Below are 15620 nucleotides of genomic sequence, written 5' to 3'. Positions count from 1 at the left end.
CTAACCTAAATGAATTCAAGTCTCCAGGTCCAGATGAATTACACCCCAGAGTACTGAAGGAGATAGCAGAAGAAATTTTTGAACCCCTCTCCATAATCTTTGAAAATTCTTGGAGAACAGGAGAAGTGCCAGAAGACTGGATAAGAGCAAATGTTGTTCCTATCTTCAAAAAGGGGAAGAAGGTGGACCCAGGCAACTATAGGCCGGTGAGTCTGACTTCTATACCAGGAAAGATCTTTGAACAAATTATTAAACAACATGTATGTCAGTACCTGGATAAGAATGAAGTGACTAAACAGAGTCAGCATGGGTTTGTAATTAATAAGTCATGTCAGACTAACTTAATTTCCTTCTATGACGGAATCACTGATTGGGTGGATCAAGGAAATGCTGTAGATATAGTATATCTTGACTTCAGCAAAGCATTTGACAAAGTATCTCATACAATCCTTATCGAAAAAATGACTAACTATGGAATGGACAAGGCAACTGTTAGGTGGATTCATAACTGGCTTAGTGATCGGACCCAAAGAGTGGTCGTAAATGGCTGCACATCCAGTTGGAAGAATGTCTCAAGTGGGGTACCACAGGGCTCTGTCCTGGGCCCTGTATTGTTCAACATCTTTATCAACGATTTAGATGAAGGAATTGAGGGTAAACTGATTAAATTTGCTGATGACACAAAGCTAGGAGGGATAGCTAATACTAGAGAAGAGAGAGAGAGGATTCAAAAAGATGAATAAACTGGAGAAGTGGGCAGCAACTAACAGAATGGTTTTTAACAAGGAGAAATGCAAAGTACTACATCTGGGCAATAAAAATGAAAAAAGCATATACAGAATGGGAGGAATAGGGCTAAGTGACAGCACATGTGAAAAAGACTTGGGTATACTAATAGATCACAAACTGAATAAGAGTCAACAGTGTGATGCAGCAGCAAAAAAGGCAAATGCAATTCTAGGATGTATTAACAGAAGCATACAGTCTAGATCACGTGAAGTCATTATTTCCCTCTACTCCTCTTTGGTCAGACCTCATCTGGAATATTGTGTCCAGTTTTGGGTACCACATTTTAAAAAAGACATCAACAAACTGGAGCAAGTTCAGAAAAGAGCGACCAGAATGGTGACCGGTCTGCAAACCCTGTCTTATGAGGAAAGGTTGCAGGATTTGGGATTGTTTAGTTTGCAAAAGAGAAGACTGAGAGGAGACTTAATAGCTGTCTACAAATATCTAAATGGCTGTCACATTGTAGAAGGATCAACTTTATTCTCATTTGCACAAGGAAAGACTAGAAGCAATGGGATAAAACTGAATGGGAGGAGACACAGATTAGATATTAGAAAAAACTTTTTGACAGTTAGAGTGATCAATGAGTGGAACAAGCTGCCACAAGAAGTGGTGAGTTCTCCTTCAATGGAAGTCTTCAAACAGAGGCTGGACAGACATCTGACTGGGATGATTTAGCGAATCCTGCTTTGAGCAGGGGGTTGGACCAGATGGCCCAGGAGGTCCCTTCCAACTCTACGATTCTATGATTCTATGATTATAGGCAGTAGATGATGGTAGATGGTGTCCACTGCTGATGGCTAATTGTAGCTGATGCCGTTATCCCAAGCATGGCGGCAATCTCTGACCTGATTACATGAGATCTTATTCTTTAATGCTGTCATCAGATCTGTGATTTGTTCCTCTCTGATAGTCTGGTATGGGGGAGCCACTGCGCATGACAAATTCCGCTTACAAAGGACTTTCAGAACAGCAGAGAGAATTATAGGTTCCCCCTGCCTAAAATCCAGGATCTTTATGATAAGAGTATTCGATCCCACGCATTGAAAATTTCATCCGATCCCTCTCACCCGGGACACTCCTCATTCCAACTACTCCCTTCAGGACTTCGCTTCAGAGTCCCCAAATGCAGCACCAACCGCCATATGAACAGCTTCTATCCACTCTCTGTTCAACAATTATACTGTATCTGTCTTGTTAGATGTTACTTGTTGTATCTGTTGTTATATATTATGTTGCCTCTTTGCCACAAAGAATTCCTTGTATATATGTAATATGTACATGGCGATAATAAATTTGATTGATTGATTGATTGAGATGCTGAATGCTGAGGAGTTTCTCTTCTTAGGAGGTAGATGAACGGTCTTCGCTGCTTGTCTTCTCAGGTAAGAAATAGTAACTCCTTGGCCAGGGGCTATTAGCTTCTCTTCAGCAATGTATCCAACTGGTGATTCTCGAAACCTTCCTAGGTCGATACATCTTTTCCTAGGAGAAAGTTGCATAGTCCTCATTGGTCTCCCTTTTTTTATTATTTGTTGAAAAAAAATAAAAGTTGATTATGTTCTATGGAAATAATGAAGAATAAATAAGATTTCAGGACCTGGATAAGTTATTGGGGAACATTGGTGCCATGCATTGGTTCTGAGAGCAACTCACTGGTCAGGGGGCCCTCGGCTCCTCTTCTATTACGTACTTTGAGTATTATTCCAAGCATGGTGACGTGATAATGTCACGTTCTCCTGGAAGATCTGTAGTATATGCAACCCATAGCCACCCTCTGTATATGGACCCCCATAGCCACCCTCTGTATTTGCACCCCCATAGCCACCCTCTGTATATGCACCCCCATAGCCACCCTCTGTATTTGCACCCCCATAGCCACCCTCTGTATATGCACCCCCATAGCCACCCTCTGTATATGCACCCCCATAGCCACCCTCTGTATATGCACCCCCATAGCCATCCTCTGTATTTGCACCCCCATAGCCACCCTCTGTATTTGCACCCCCATAGCCACCCTCTGTATATGCACCCCCATAGCCACCCTCTGTATATGCACCCCCATAGCCACCCTCTGTATATGCACCCCCCATAGCCACCCTCTGTATTTGCACCCCCATAGCCACCCTCTGTATATGCACCCCCATAGCCATCCTCTGTATATGCACCCCCATAGCCACCCTCTGTATATGCACCCCCCATAGCCACCCTCTGTATATGCACCCTCATAGCCATCCTCTGTATATGCACCCCCATAGCCACCTTCTGTATATGCACCCTTATAGCCACCCTCTGTATATGCACCCCCATAGCCACCCTCTGTATATGCACCCCCATAGCCACCCTCTGTATATGCACCCTTATAGCCACCCTCTGTATATGCACCCCCATAGCCACCCTCTGTATATGCACCCTTATAGCCACCCTCTGTATATGCACCCTTATAGCCACCCTCTGTATATGCACCCCCATAGCCACCCTCTGTATATGCACCCCCATAGCCACCCTCTGTATATGCACCCCCATAGCTACCCTCTGTATATGCACCCCCATAGCCATCCTCTGTATATGCACCCCCATAGCCACCCTCTGTATATGCACCCCATAGCCATCCTCTGTATATGCACCCCCATAGCCACCCTCTGTATATGCACCCCCATAGCCATCCTCTGTATATGCACCCCCATAGCCATCCTCTGTATATGCACCCCCATAGCCACCCTCTGTATATGTACCCCCATAGCCACCCTCTGTATATGCACCCCCATAGCCACCCTCTGTATATGCACCCTTATAGCCACCCTCTGTATATGCACCCTTATAGCCACCCTCTGTATATGTACCCCCATAGCCACCCTCTGTATATGCACCCCCATAGCCACCCTCTGTATATGCACCCCCATAGCCACCCTCTGTATATGCACCCCCATAGCCACCCTCTGTATATGCATCCCCATAGCCACCCTCTGTATATGCACCCCCAAAGCCACCCTCTGTATATGCACCCCCATAGCCACCCTCTGTATATGCACCCCCATAGCCATCCTCTGTATATGCACCCCCATAGCCACCCTCTGTATATGCACCCTCATAGCCACCCTCTGTATATGCACCCTCATAGCCATCCTCTGTATATGCACCCCCATAGCCATCCTCTGTATATGCACCCCCATAGCCATCCTCTGTATATGCACCCCCCATTGCCATCCTCTGTATATGCACCCCCATAGCCACCCTCTGTATATGCACCCCCATAGCCATCCTCTGTATATGCACCCCCATAGCCATCCTCTGTATATGCACCCCCATAGCCATCCTCTGTATATGCACCCCCATAGCCATCCTCTGTATATGCACCCCCCATTGCCATCCTCTGTATATGCACCCCCATAGCCATCCTCTGTATATGCACCCCCCATTGCCATCCTCTGTATATGCACCCCCATAGCCACCCTCTGTATATGCACCCCCATAGCCACCCTCTATATATGCTCTCCCAAAGCCACCCTCTGTATATGCACCCCCATAGCCATCCTCTGTATATGCACCCCCATAGCAGCCCTCTGTATATGCACCCCCATAGCCACCCTCTGTATATGCACCCTTATAGCCACCCTCTGTATATGCACCCCCATAGCCAACCTCTGTATATGGACCCCCATAGCCACCCTCTGTATATGCACCCCCATAGCCACCCTCTGTATATGCACCCCCATAGCCACCCTCTGTATATGCACCCCCATAGCCACCCTCTGTATATGCACCCCCATAGCCACCCTCTGTATATGCACCCCCATAGCAGCCCTCTGTATATGCACCCCCATAGCCACCCTCTGTATATGCACCCTTATAGCCACCCTCTGTATATGGACCCCCATAGCCACCCTCTGTATATGCACCCCCATAGCCACCCTCTGTATATGTACCCCCATAGCCACCCTCTGTATATGTACCCCCATAGCTACCCTCTGTATATGCACCCCCATAGCCACCCTCTGTATATGCACCCCCATAGCCACCCTCTGTATATGCACCCCCATAGCCACCCTCTGTATATGCACCCCCATAGCCACCCTCTGTATATGCACCCCCATAGCCACCCTTTGTATATGCACCCCCATAGCCACCCTCTGTATATGCACCCCCATAGTCACCCTCTGTATATGCACCCCCAAAGCCACCCTCTGTATATGCACCCTTATAGCTATCCTCTATATATGCACCCCCAAAGCCACCCTCTGTATATGCACCCCAAAGCCACCATCTGTATATGCACCCCCATAGCTACCCTCTGTATATGCACCCCCATAGCTACCCTTTGTATATGCACCCCCATAGCCACCCTCTGTATATGCACCCCCATAGTCACCCTCTGTATATGCACCCCCATAGCCACCCTCTGTATATGCACCCTTATAGCTATCCTCTGTATATGCACCCCCAAAGCCACCCTCTGTATATGCACCCCAAAGCCACCATCTGTATATGCACCCCCATAGCTACCCTCTGTATATGCACCCCCATAGCTACCCTCTGTATATGCACCCCCATAGCAACCCTCTGTATATGCACCCCCATAGCTACCCTCTGTATATGCACCCCCATAGCCACCCTCTGTATATGCACCCTTATAGCTATCCTCTGTATATGCACCCCCAAAGCCACCCTCTGTATATGCACCCCAAAGCCACCATCTGTATATGCACCCCCATAGCTACCCTCTGTATATGCACCCCCATAGCTACCCTCTGTATATGCACCCCCATAGCAACCCTCTGTATATGCACCCCCATAGCTACCCTCTGTATATGCACCCCCATAGCCACCCTCTGTATATGCACCCCATAGCCATCTTCTGTATATGCACCCCCATAGCTACCCTCTGTATATGCACCCCCATAGCCACCCTCTGTATATGCACCCCCACAGACACCCTCTGTAGTGTAATGCACCACTCCCCCATAAACTAAATACTCACCTCTCCTCCTCCTGGTTCCTGCACTGCTTCCGCTTATCTCCGACTGCAGGCGCCTGGCGTCATCGCGCCCCCTGTCAGAGCAGGGAGATTGATTCTCCCTGCTCTGCAAAATGCATCTGTAGCGTTGTGCCGGGTGGGCCCCCTGAGAGCGCGGGGCCCGGGGCCACCTCCCCCTCTGCCCCCTGGTAGCTACGCTACTGTACTGAAGAGGTTAACAATCCTTTCTATGCTGGTCAGAAACATGAAGCTCCATTTCAACTGCTTCTGATCTGGTCATTACCTCTTCCTATATAAACTTGTCAGACTTTCTTGTCCCTGCTGGTGAAAGATTCATCTCCCTGTGCTGTGTGCTAAAGCTAAGTGGTTGTAGTAGAATTGTTGTAGAGGTGTTCTGTGGTTTGCTGTAGTATGTGTGAGTTTGTAAGGGGAGGAACCAAGGCATGCGTACCTTTTCTGTGACGGATCCGGAACTGTCGGGGCTGTCACCTCTGTTGCACAGGGGAAAGCTTAAGGCTCAGAACCGACTTTGGCACCCGGTGATAGGGGGCGCGGCTAAGCTAAAAAGGTGCGGGAAACAGGTCAGAGTTGGCGGGAACGTGCAGCGCACAGGTGGACAGTGCGAGTGCTCTGACCTCAGAGCAGAGTGTCGGAGCAGGCCCAAGCCTGAAGGGCCGCAGTGCCACTGTGGGAGGAACGGCCCCCGTCGAGTGTCCGGGCCGGAACCAGAGGAGCCGTCATCTAGGTGCCGGGGAAAACTATTCCCGGGGGACAGAGTTCGGGTACGGACCTTTGAGATGGACAGATGGGCTAGGGGAGGGGCCAGTATAAAAGGCGCGGGGAGCACCAGTCACGATGAGTCAGCAGACCAGGACAGAAGCAGCAGATGACCGTGGAAGCGACAGAGCTAGAGCGACTGACCAGTGCCAGGGAAGACGCTCACTGAAGACTTCAGAGGGACGGCACCGAGACGACCGTCCAAGACTTGCTGCCCCGCCACAGCCCGCGGCCACTGCCGCCCCAGCTCAGCATGCGGCCGCTGCCGCCTCACCACAGCCCGCGGCTACGGCCTACCCGCGGTCACCCGCGGCCGTTTCCGTCCTGCTCCGGCCCGCGGCTGCGGCCTGTTCCCTGCCCCCCGCAGCCGCCCTGCTCTCACCAGTGGCCGCGGCAAGTCCAGTGCCGTCGGCGGCCACCACTGTCCCGCTCCGGTCCGCGGCAAGAGCCGAGCCTCTGCTCACCGAGGAGTCCCCGTCGCAGCGGCTGGCTGCACAGGTGGCCTGTCACCCGCCACCCCGCATCGCTGCCGCTTGCCCCCGTCCAGGGGCTGCGGCCTACTCGGCCAAGGACTCCTCAGGGGCCGGAGGTACCTCAGCGCCACAGGAGTGGTGGAACGCTCGAAGACTACGCCAACTCTTCAGCAGCTGGGCCCAGCGGCTGCTCCACCAAAGAACCACCGTCCAGAACGCCAAGGGACATCAAGACGGCTAAGTTGACTATATAGTTGGACCCGTAGTCGGCCATACCGCGGCCCTATAGTGACCGGCTCTCGCCGGACGTAGTTGTGTTCTCCTCTGTTTGTGTGAACTGTATTGAGCCCCTGCGAGGGCAACCCTTGTTACCCCCTTTCGTTGAACAGGCCGAGACTGAGGAAAGTCCCCTTTAGGCCTATAAATGTTATTATAAAAACACCAAACCGACTTGCGACTCGTCACCGCATCCTGCGTACCTGCTAGTACCACATTTGGCGTAGTCGGCAGGATGCAGTCTCTGAGCGCAGACGGCGGTGTGCCCGATCAGAGTGGGGCCGCGGGTGCTGATGATGATGAGGGCCCCCGCTCCAGCATCTCCCTTGGGGCTATGCTAAGTAACTTGCCCCGGTTCTCTGGCTCCGATACGCTGCTGTGGAGCTGGACAGAGCGTATTCGGGGCCTTTTCCGCATGCACCCCATGACCCCCGATTTAGAGGTTGAGGTGGCCCTTATGGCGCTAGATGGGGAAGTCCGGAAATCAGTGATGTTGAGACCCCCGGGTCGCCGCAACACCTTCGCCAGGGTCTTGCAGATCCTGGAAGAGACCAACGGGGATCCAACAGACGTGGGGGAGTTGAGAACCTGGTTGTTTAGTCGGATGCAGGGGGAGACCATCACCCAGTATATGAACGCCCTCCATGAGCTATACACAGCCATAGAGAGGAAGGACGGAATAGGGGTAGGACCCATCGACATTATCCTGCGCGACCTGCTAGTGACTGTACTCCGGGACCCGCTAATCAAGCAGGCATTGCGGGAACAGGTCCGAGTGAACCCACGTATAGCCTTCTCCGAAATTGGGAGTCAGGCCCGGGTATGAGAGCAAGAGCAGGGGATGACGGCTCCCGTGGGGAAGGCCCGGAGCATGGAGTCTTCCGTAAGCGTTGTCAAAGAGCCTCAATGGATTGAGGAAATGAGACAAGAACTGAAGAGTATCCGGGGCGAGCTGGCTGAAGTGAAGAAGAGAACGGAGCCCGCGCCCGGCCGGCCTGGCTCCAATCCCGGGCCCTGGGGGCCTCGCCATACCCGGGGTGGCCGAGCCTCACCGCCCCGGTGTTATGAGTGTGGAGAACTAGGTCACTTCGCACAGCAGTGTCCATGGCGTGGGAGATACCCACCCCGCCGGACATTAAACTAGAGGGCTCCGGGAATGGGGGACGCCGCTCGGAGCCGGAAGCCACAACAAGGGGTGGTGGAAGTCCCGAAGAACTGGTCGCTAAGTGCCCAATAGTATGGGCCGAAGTCGAGGGTCGTGCTGTACGGTGCCTAGTGGATACGGGGTCGCAAGTAACGACCATGCCGGCAGCTTACTTCCAGCAGTATTTCCCAGAAGCGGCGAGGCCCCAGTGGGGGCCCATGATACGACTAGTGGCCGCGAACCAACTGCCGGTACCTGTCGCCGGAGTGGTGTGGCTCCAGATGACATTGTGTGGTAAATCCCTCGGCTGCCGGGGAGTGGTTCTAACCCAAGGAGAGACTAACGACCATCATCCAATCATCTTGGGCATGAACATACTGCGGGAGTTCGGCAATCTACTCCTCAACGATCCCGCGCAGGAGACCCTAAGTAAGTGGGGTTCTCGCACGGCCCAGGGGCAGGTCTTTCAGCGGTTGGTGCGGGAGGCGCGAGTGCTCTAGGAGTGCCAGGAAGGTGAGGCACTGGGCAAGGTCATCGCGCCGGCGGCCCCCCGCTCGTGCTTCCTCCAGGGCAGACGGTGGTGGCTCTGCCGATCCGCGCCCCGATGCCACTGGAGGGCATGGAGGTGCAGGTGGAACCTTGTTACTCGGAACGCCTGCACCCTGGCATCCTGGTGGCCCGCTCTCTGGCCACGGTGCGGGAAGGGACCGTCCTGGTGCGTTGTGTCAACCTGAAAGACCAAGATATCGTCCTGAAGCCCCGGGCCGAAATGGCCAAACTAGTAAGACCATTAGAGGAGATGCTGCCGGACCCCGCGGTCCAGTTGAAGGTGCAGCCTGAAGATCCCTGGGCAGTAGCGGTACTAACCCAACAGACCACTGCATCCTCGGCCCTAGAGACAGGTCGAGCCATCCTGGAAAGAATGCGGGCCGAACTTTCCAGCCTAGCGCCGGCCCAGCTTGTCCAGGTAGAGACACTTCTTGGACAATATTACAGTGTCTTCGCCAGCCACGAGGACGACGTCGGATGAACCACGGCCATCACGCATGGGATTCCCACGGCAGGAGCGGCCCCCATCCGGGAGCGATATCGGCAAATACCACCGCAGCTATACCAGGAAGTGAAAACCCTATTAGCCCAAATGCTTCGGAAGGGGGTCATACGAGAAAGCCAGAGCCCTTGGGCGGCCCCTATTGTTCTGGTTCGTAAAAAAGATGGCACTCTGCGTTTTTGCGTGGATTATCGGAAGTTGGACGCGTGCACCATCAAGGATTCGTATCCACTGCCCCGCATAGAAGAGTCTCTGTCCGCCTTGGGGAACGCGACATACTTTTCAACTCTAGACCTGGCCAGTGGGTACTGGCAGGTGCCGATGTCGGAGGAAGACAGAGCCAAGACGGCATTTATCCTCCCCATGGGACTGTTCGAGTTTAATCGGATGCCATTTGGGCTGCAGGGCGCCCCAGGAACCTTCCAGCGGTTGATGGAGCGGTGTCTGGGAGATCTCAACTTTGAAGCCACGTTGATATACCTGGACGACATTATCATCTATTCCGCCACGTTTGAGGACCACCTGCGGCGGTTGGGGCAGGTGCTCGGCCGGCTGCAGAAGTACGGGTTAAAGGTAAAGCCCAGAAATGCCACCTGTTCCTTACCCAGATCGAATATCTGGGGCATACCATTTCGGCAGAAAGTGTCAGACCATTCCTGGAAAAGGTTGTTGCCATCCAGAGGTGGCCTACCCCCGAGTTGGTGAAAGACTTGCGGGCCTTCTTGGGGTTGGCTGGCTACTACCGTCGGTTCGTGAAGAATTTTGCACGCCGAGACCGAGCCCTGCAGGACCTGCTGAAGGGGGCTCCCGCTGGGGCGAATGGACGGAAGATCCAGTGGCAGCAACCGCAAGAGGATGCGTTTCAAGACCTCAAAACTGCACTCTCGGACGCCCCGGTATTGGCGTATGCAGATTTTTCGCAACCGTTCATCTTGCATACTGACGGGAGCCTCCAGGGACTAGGAGCTGTGTTGTCACACGTGCAGGACGGCCGGGAGAAAGTGATCGCCTATGGTAGCTGGTCGCTGCACGACTCAGAACGCAACCCGGACAATTACAGCTCCTTTAAGCTCGAGCTCCTTGCGGTAGTGTGGGCAATGACGGAGCGATTCGCAGAGTACCTGGCGGGCTCCGAAGTAGTGGTGCGGACTGATAACAACCCGTTAGCCTACTTGGAGAATGCCAAGCTGGGGGCCCTAGAGCAGCGATGGGTGGCTCGGATGGCCAAGTTCAACTATAAGATCATCTATAAAAGGGGAGCTGAAAACGTGCACGCCGACACACTCTCCAGAATCCGACACACCACCCCAGCGAGGAATCGAGACGACGAATTAGAGGGGGAGGAGACGCCGTTTGCCCTCACCACCGCCGCGTTTACAGTCAACGCGCAAGAAGCGCCTCATCCGGAGCTCTCAGGAGGAATACTGGAACAGTCACGCGACAAATGGATTCAGCAGCAACAGGAAGACAGAGAAATTGGACTCCTGCGCCGATGGGTGGCCACAGGCAAATTGCTCACTGGCTCACAGAGACAGACTTTGACCCAGGATATGTTGCTGATGCTGCGCCAGTGGGAAAATCTAGTCATCAAAAAGGGACTTTTATATCGAAAAGCCGTGTCACGAACAACTCGGCTACAATATGGCAGGTGATCGTTCCCGGAGTCCATCTCAACCATCTGGCCTGGAAAGCCCATGAGAAGGGGGCCCACTTTGGTGCTCAAAAGACTTCACAATGGTTGCAGCAGATAGTGTACCATCCACGCTTGCACGCTGCTGTGGAAGAAGTTTGCCGAACCTGCCGCCCATGCGAGCTCGCTAAACTCCCCGCGCAACGAGCCCCGGTGCAAACTATTGTAACATCAGCCCCCCTGGAGCTCCTCACGGTGGACTATCTGACCATGGGTCCTGCCTATCAGGGGTAAGAACATTGTCTCGTTATGGTGGACCATTTCACCGAGTTCACCGTGGTCACCCCTACCCGACACCAAACAGCGGAGTCGGCCGCCTATGCGATTTGTAAAAACTTCATCCAAGTGTACGGCTGTCCGCAACAAATACATTCGGACCAAGGAGCGTGCTTCCTAGGAAGAGTCATGGAAGAGCTACATCATCTCTACGGGATCAATAAATCTCGGACTACACCGTACCACCCGCAGGGAAACAGAGCCTGCGAGCGATTCAGTCGAACACTAATCCAAATGCTGCGCACCCTAGAGAGCACCCGCAAGGCCCGCTGGCCTGAGCATGTCCCTGAGCTGGTGTGGGTATATAATAACCGGGTGCACCGAGTGACTGGTTACACCCCCTACTCATTGCTGTTCCGACGGGAAGGCAAAGGAATTACTGAAGTGGAGTTAGACCCGGAGGAACCTCAACCTTGGGCCGTAGTATCTTCGTGGGTCCGAAACCACCGACACCGACTGCAGACCCTCCACCGGATCGTCCACACAAAGCTCCAGGATCTAGAACACCCAGGGGGGAGCGCTGCCCCCACCCATTGATTTCCAGACTGGGGAACGGGTACTCGTACTTGATCAACATCCCCAAAACAAGTTAGAGCCACGATGGGAGGTAAACCTGTACCGAGTGTTGCGCCGGATAAGCTCCGACGGGCCTGTGTATGAAATACAATTGGAAGGAAACAACGCGCCTCTCACTTGTGTCTTGCACCGTAACATGTTACAGCCTTGTACGTCCACTGATCCCCTGCGGCTCGAACCGACCCCCCAGGTTCCCGACCCCCCGCCCACGGTCTGGGACCTGGATGACGAAGATGACTTCCCAGTCATATCTGCGGGCCACCCAAGTAGTGGCACTACAGTGGACCCGGACATCCCTCCAGAATCAACTAGTCGACCACCCTCCACCACCCCAGAAGACTCCACTACACCCGAGCTTCGACGCTCCGAGCGGTCAACATCTGGCAAACCCCCTGAACGTTACGAACAGGACCAGTTCGTATGGCGACAAGGACTGTCGTCTCAAAAGACTAACCCGAGTCTATGGAAACCCTCGCTTGAGGACTGGCGAGCATACAGGGCGGGGGAGTGTGGGAGGAACGGCCCCCGTGGAGTGTCCGGGCCGGAACCAGGGGAGCCGTCATCTAGGTTCCGGGGGAAACTATTCTCGGGGGACAGAGTTCGGGTACGGACCGTTGAGATGGACAGATGGGCTAAGGGGAGGGGCCAGTATAAAAGGGGTGAGGAGCGCCAGTCATGATGAGTCAGCAGACCGGGACAGAGGCAGCAGGAGACCGTGGAAGTGACTGAGAGCTAGAGCGACTGACCAGTGCCAGGGAAGACGCTCACTGAAGACTTCAGAGGGACGGCGCAGAGACGACCGTCCGAGACTTGCTGCCCCGCCACAGCCCGCGGCCACTGCCGCCTCAGCTCAGCCCGCGGCCGCTGCCGCCTCACCACAGCCCGCGGCTGCGGCCTACCCGCGGTCACCCGCGGCCGTTGCCGTCCCGCTCCAGCCCGCGGCTGCGGCCTGTTCCCTGCCCCCCGCAGCTGCCCTGCTCTCACCAGTGGCCATGGCAAGTCCAGTGCCGTCGGCGGCCACCACTGTCCCGCTCCGGTCCGCGGCAAGGGCCGCGGCAAGGGCCGAGCCTCTGCTCACCGCGCAGTCCCCGTCGCAGCGGCTGGCTGCACAGGTGGCCTGTCACCCGTCCAGGGGCTGCGGCCTACTCGGCCAAGGACTCCTCAGGGGCCGGAGGTACCTCAGCGCCACAGGAGCGGCAGAACACTCGAAGACTACGCCAACTCTTCAGCAGCTGGGCCCAGCGGCTGCTCCGCCGAAGATCCACCGTCCAGAGCGCCGAGGGACGTCAGGACGGCTAAGTTGACTATATAGTTAAGGACCCGTAGTCGGCCATACCGCGGCCCTATAGTGACCGGCTCTCGCCGGACGTAGTCGTGTTCTCCTCTGTTTGTGTGAACTGTATTGAGCCCCTGCGAGGGCAACCCTTGTTACCCCCTTTGGTTGAACAGGCCGAGACTGAGGAAAGTCCCCTTTAGGCCTATAAACGCTATTATAAAAACACCAAACCGACTCGCGACTCGTCACTGCATCCTGCGTACCTGCTAGTACCACATTACTACCAGAGACTGTCGACAGACACTTGCCTTGTGTCCGCCTACTCCGCTGCTTATTCTGACATCACCGACTCCGCCGTTACCGCTGACACCATTGACGTCGCTGACACATCTGACAGTGAGTCATAAGGCCCGTGGGTGGAACGTAGACATGCAACCAGGAAATCCGGGTGACCCGTTTTGAACTGTGCCCTGATAAGTCCGCATATAGTTGCCTCGCAGTGATAAACACTGCCCAGGATAGAGACTTTATCCGCTCTATTCCCTCATCTTCCAGACTCAAGACCGTCACCAGGACCACGAGGAATCAACGCCGTTGCCAGGATCCAGGACGCCATCTTCTCCAGGACTATGCCGGACCCCATACACACCACTGCCTTGGCACCAACATTTACACCCTGGACTCCAACTGCTGAAGTCACTGGTTTGATAAGTTTAACACTTCTGAACTTGCCTTATTTGCCTAGACCTGGTTTTTTTCCCTAGTTATAATATCCCCGCTAAAGTAGGCCCTTTCTCTCACTTATCCCTGCGTGGAGTATCCGCAGCATTATTAAACCCACTTTAGCCCTTGCTGTGCCTCCAGTCCTTTACTGCATCCCGTGTTCCTGCTGTTTCCTATATGTTTATCTCCTGGTTCTTGTTTCATTTAGTTTATTCCTCCCTGTCTCTATCCTTCTCCCTATTGTTGGTTAGTGCTTTTGAATGATAGAGATTTTCTGTTATCCCTGTTTTTTCTTTGTGTCTTGTTTACATTACATTTCTGTCCCATGTCTTATAGGGTAGGAGAGGGGACAGATCAGGGTTTAACAGGATCATAGTAAGGTAGGAGAATCGGGTCTCTCTACCGTCAATCGTATCCCCGAGACAGGGAAATTTATGGTCCCAGTTTCATAGGACAGTTTGAGGCCCTCCTTCCTTACTGAAGACCATCACAGTGTGACACAAGGCTTCAACCTTTGACCTATTCAGCTGAAACATCATATTTTCCATCTTTAAAAAATCAATAAAGTAAGTATAGGACAGCAGGTATCTTACTATAGGGCCTTACTCGTGTAGCTTTCTGCTATCATTTCCAACTCTGAAATTTTAGAAGCTCTGTACGTATAGTGTTGTAAGGTTCTTCTCCTTATAGGAGCAACTAATAATGGAGAAAACTGTGAATATTAGAAAATTAATTAGAGAATTCTAAAAAATAAATGTATGAAATGTATGGAATGACATTATGGTGGCAGATAGTGGATTTTGGCAATTGTAACTAGTTGGCAGGTGGTGGATCTTATATTTGATGACTGGTGGTAATACGGTTGGTGGCAGCTGATGACAGATGGTGCTGGTGGTTTGCAGGTAGCAGCCATTACGGTAGCCAGAAGCGACTGTTGGCAGCCAAATGTAGCTAAAGGTAAAGACTAGAGTTGAGCGACTTTGGTCGGATCGGGTTTCATGAAAAAAATTTGTTTCAGATGAAACTGGTCCGACTAGGGCAAAAAAAAGTCGGAGTTTCGTCTGAAACTCGACTCCAATGCAAGTCAATGGGGAATAAAAGTCGGCATTGAGCTGATGACATTCATCCACTCAATGCCGACTTTTATTCCCCATTGACTTGCATTGGGGTCGGGTTTCGGATGAAACTCCGACTTTTTTTTGCCCTAGTCGGACCAGTTTCTTTCAACTCAAATTTTGTTTCATGAAACCCGATCCGACCAAAGTCGCTCAACTCTAGTAAAGACATATAATGATGGAGCCAATTGTTCTTGGGGTTTTGGATGTAGCTAGTGTCATCTACTGGTAGCAAATTGCTGGTGCGTGGTTGTGTTTGGAGCATCCGAACGGTCCTCACTGCTTTCCACAGGTCTTTTTCTTTGAGGTTTTCCAGCCTGAAAAATAAAAAATGTTCATGTTCTCTCAGAATAATAGAGAAGAAATAAGATTTTGTAGCAGTGTTGATCACTAAGGCCGGGGTCACACTGGCGAGGAATACGGCCGAGTGAGAGGCGCTAAAAGCATGCATTAGACACGGACAAATGATTCTCTATGGG

The 15620-nt window shown here is 52.9% G+C and overlaps 1 long non-coding RNA gene across 1 annotated transcript in view; it reads left to right on the top strand.

The window, feature by feature from the left end:
* LOC141056232 (uncharacterized) overlaps positions 1 to 14154 on the top strand; it is a 38758-nt gene extending 24604 nt beyond the window's left edge. Inside the window, exon 2 of the long non-coding RNA XR_012221599.1 lies at positions 13859 to 14154. This is a non-coding gene — a long non-coding RNA (uncharacterized lncRNA). The remainder of the gene's footprint in view (positions 1 to 13858) is intronic.
* Positions 14155 to 15620: the final 1466 nt, after the last annotated feature.

Source organism: Dendrobates tinctorius, unplaced genomic scaffold (assembly GCF_039654945.1).
Source record: "Dendrobates tinctorius isolate UK_male_01 unplaced genomic scaffold, ASM3965494v1 ptg000196l, whole genome shotgun sequence".
NCBI classification, from domain to species: domain Eukaryota; kingdom Metazoa; phylum Chordata; class Amphibia; order Anura; family Dendrobatidae; genus Dendrobates; species Dendrobates tinctorius.
The sequence above is the reverse complement of the archived record's forward strand: the minus strand, read 5'-3'. Positions and strand labels throughout refer to the sequence as shown.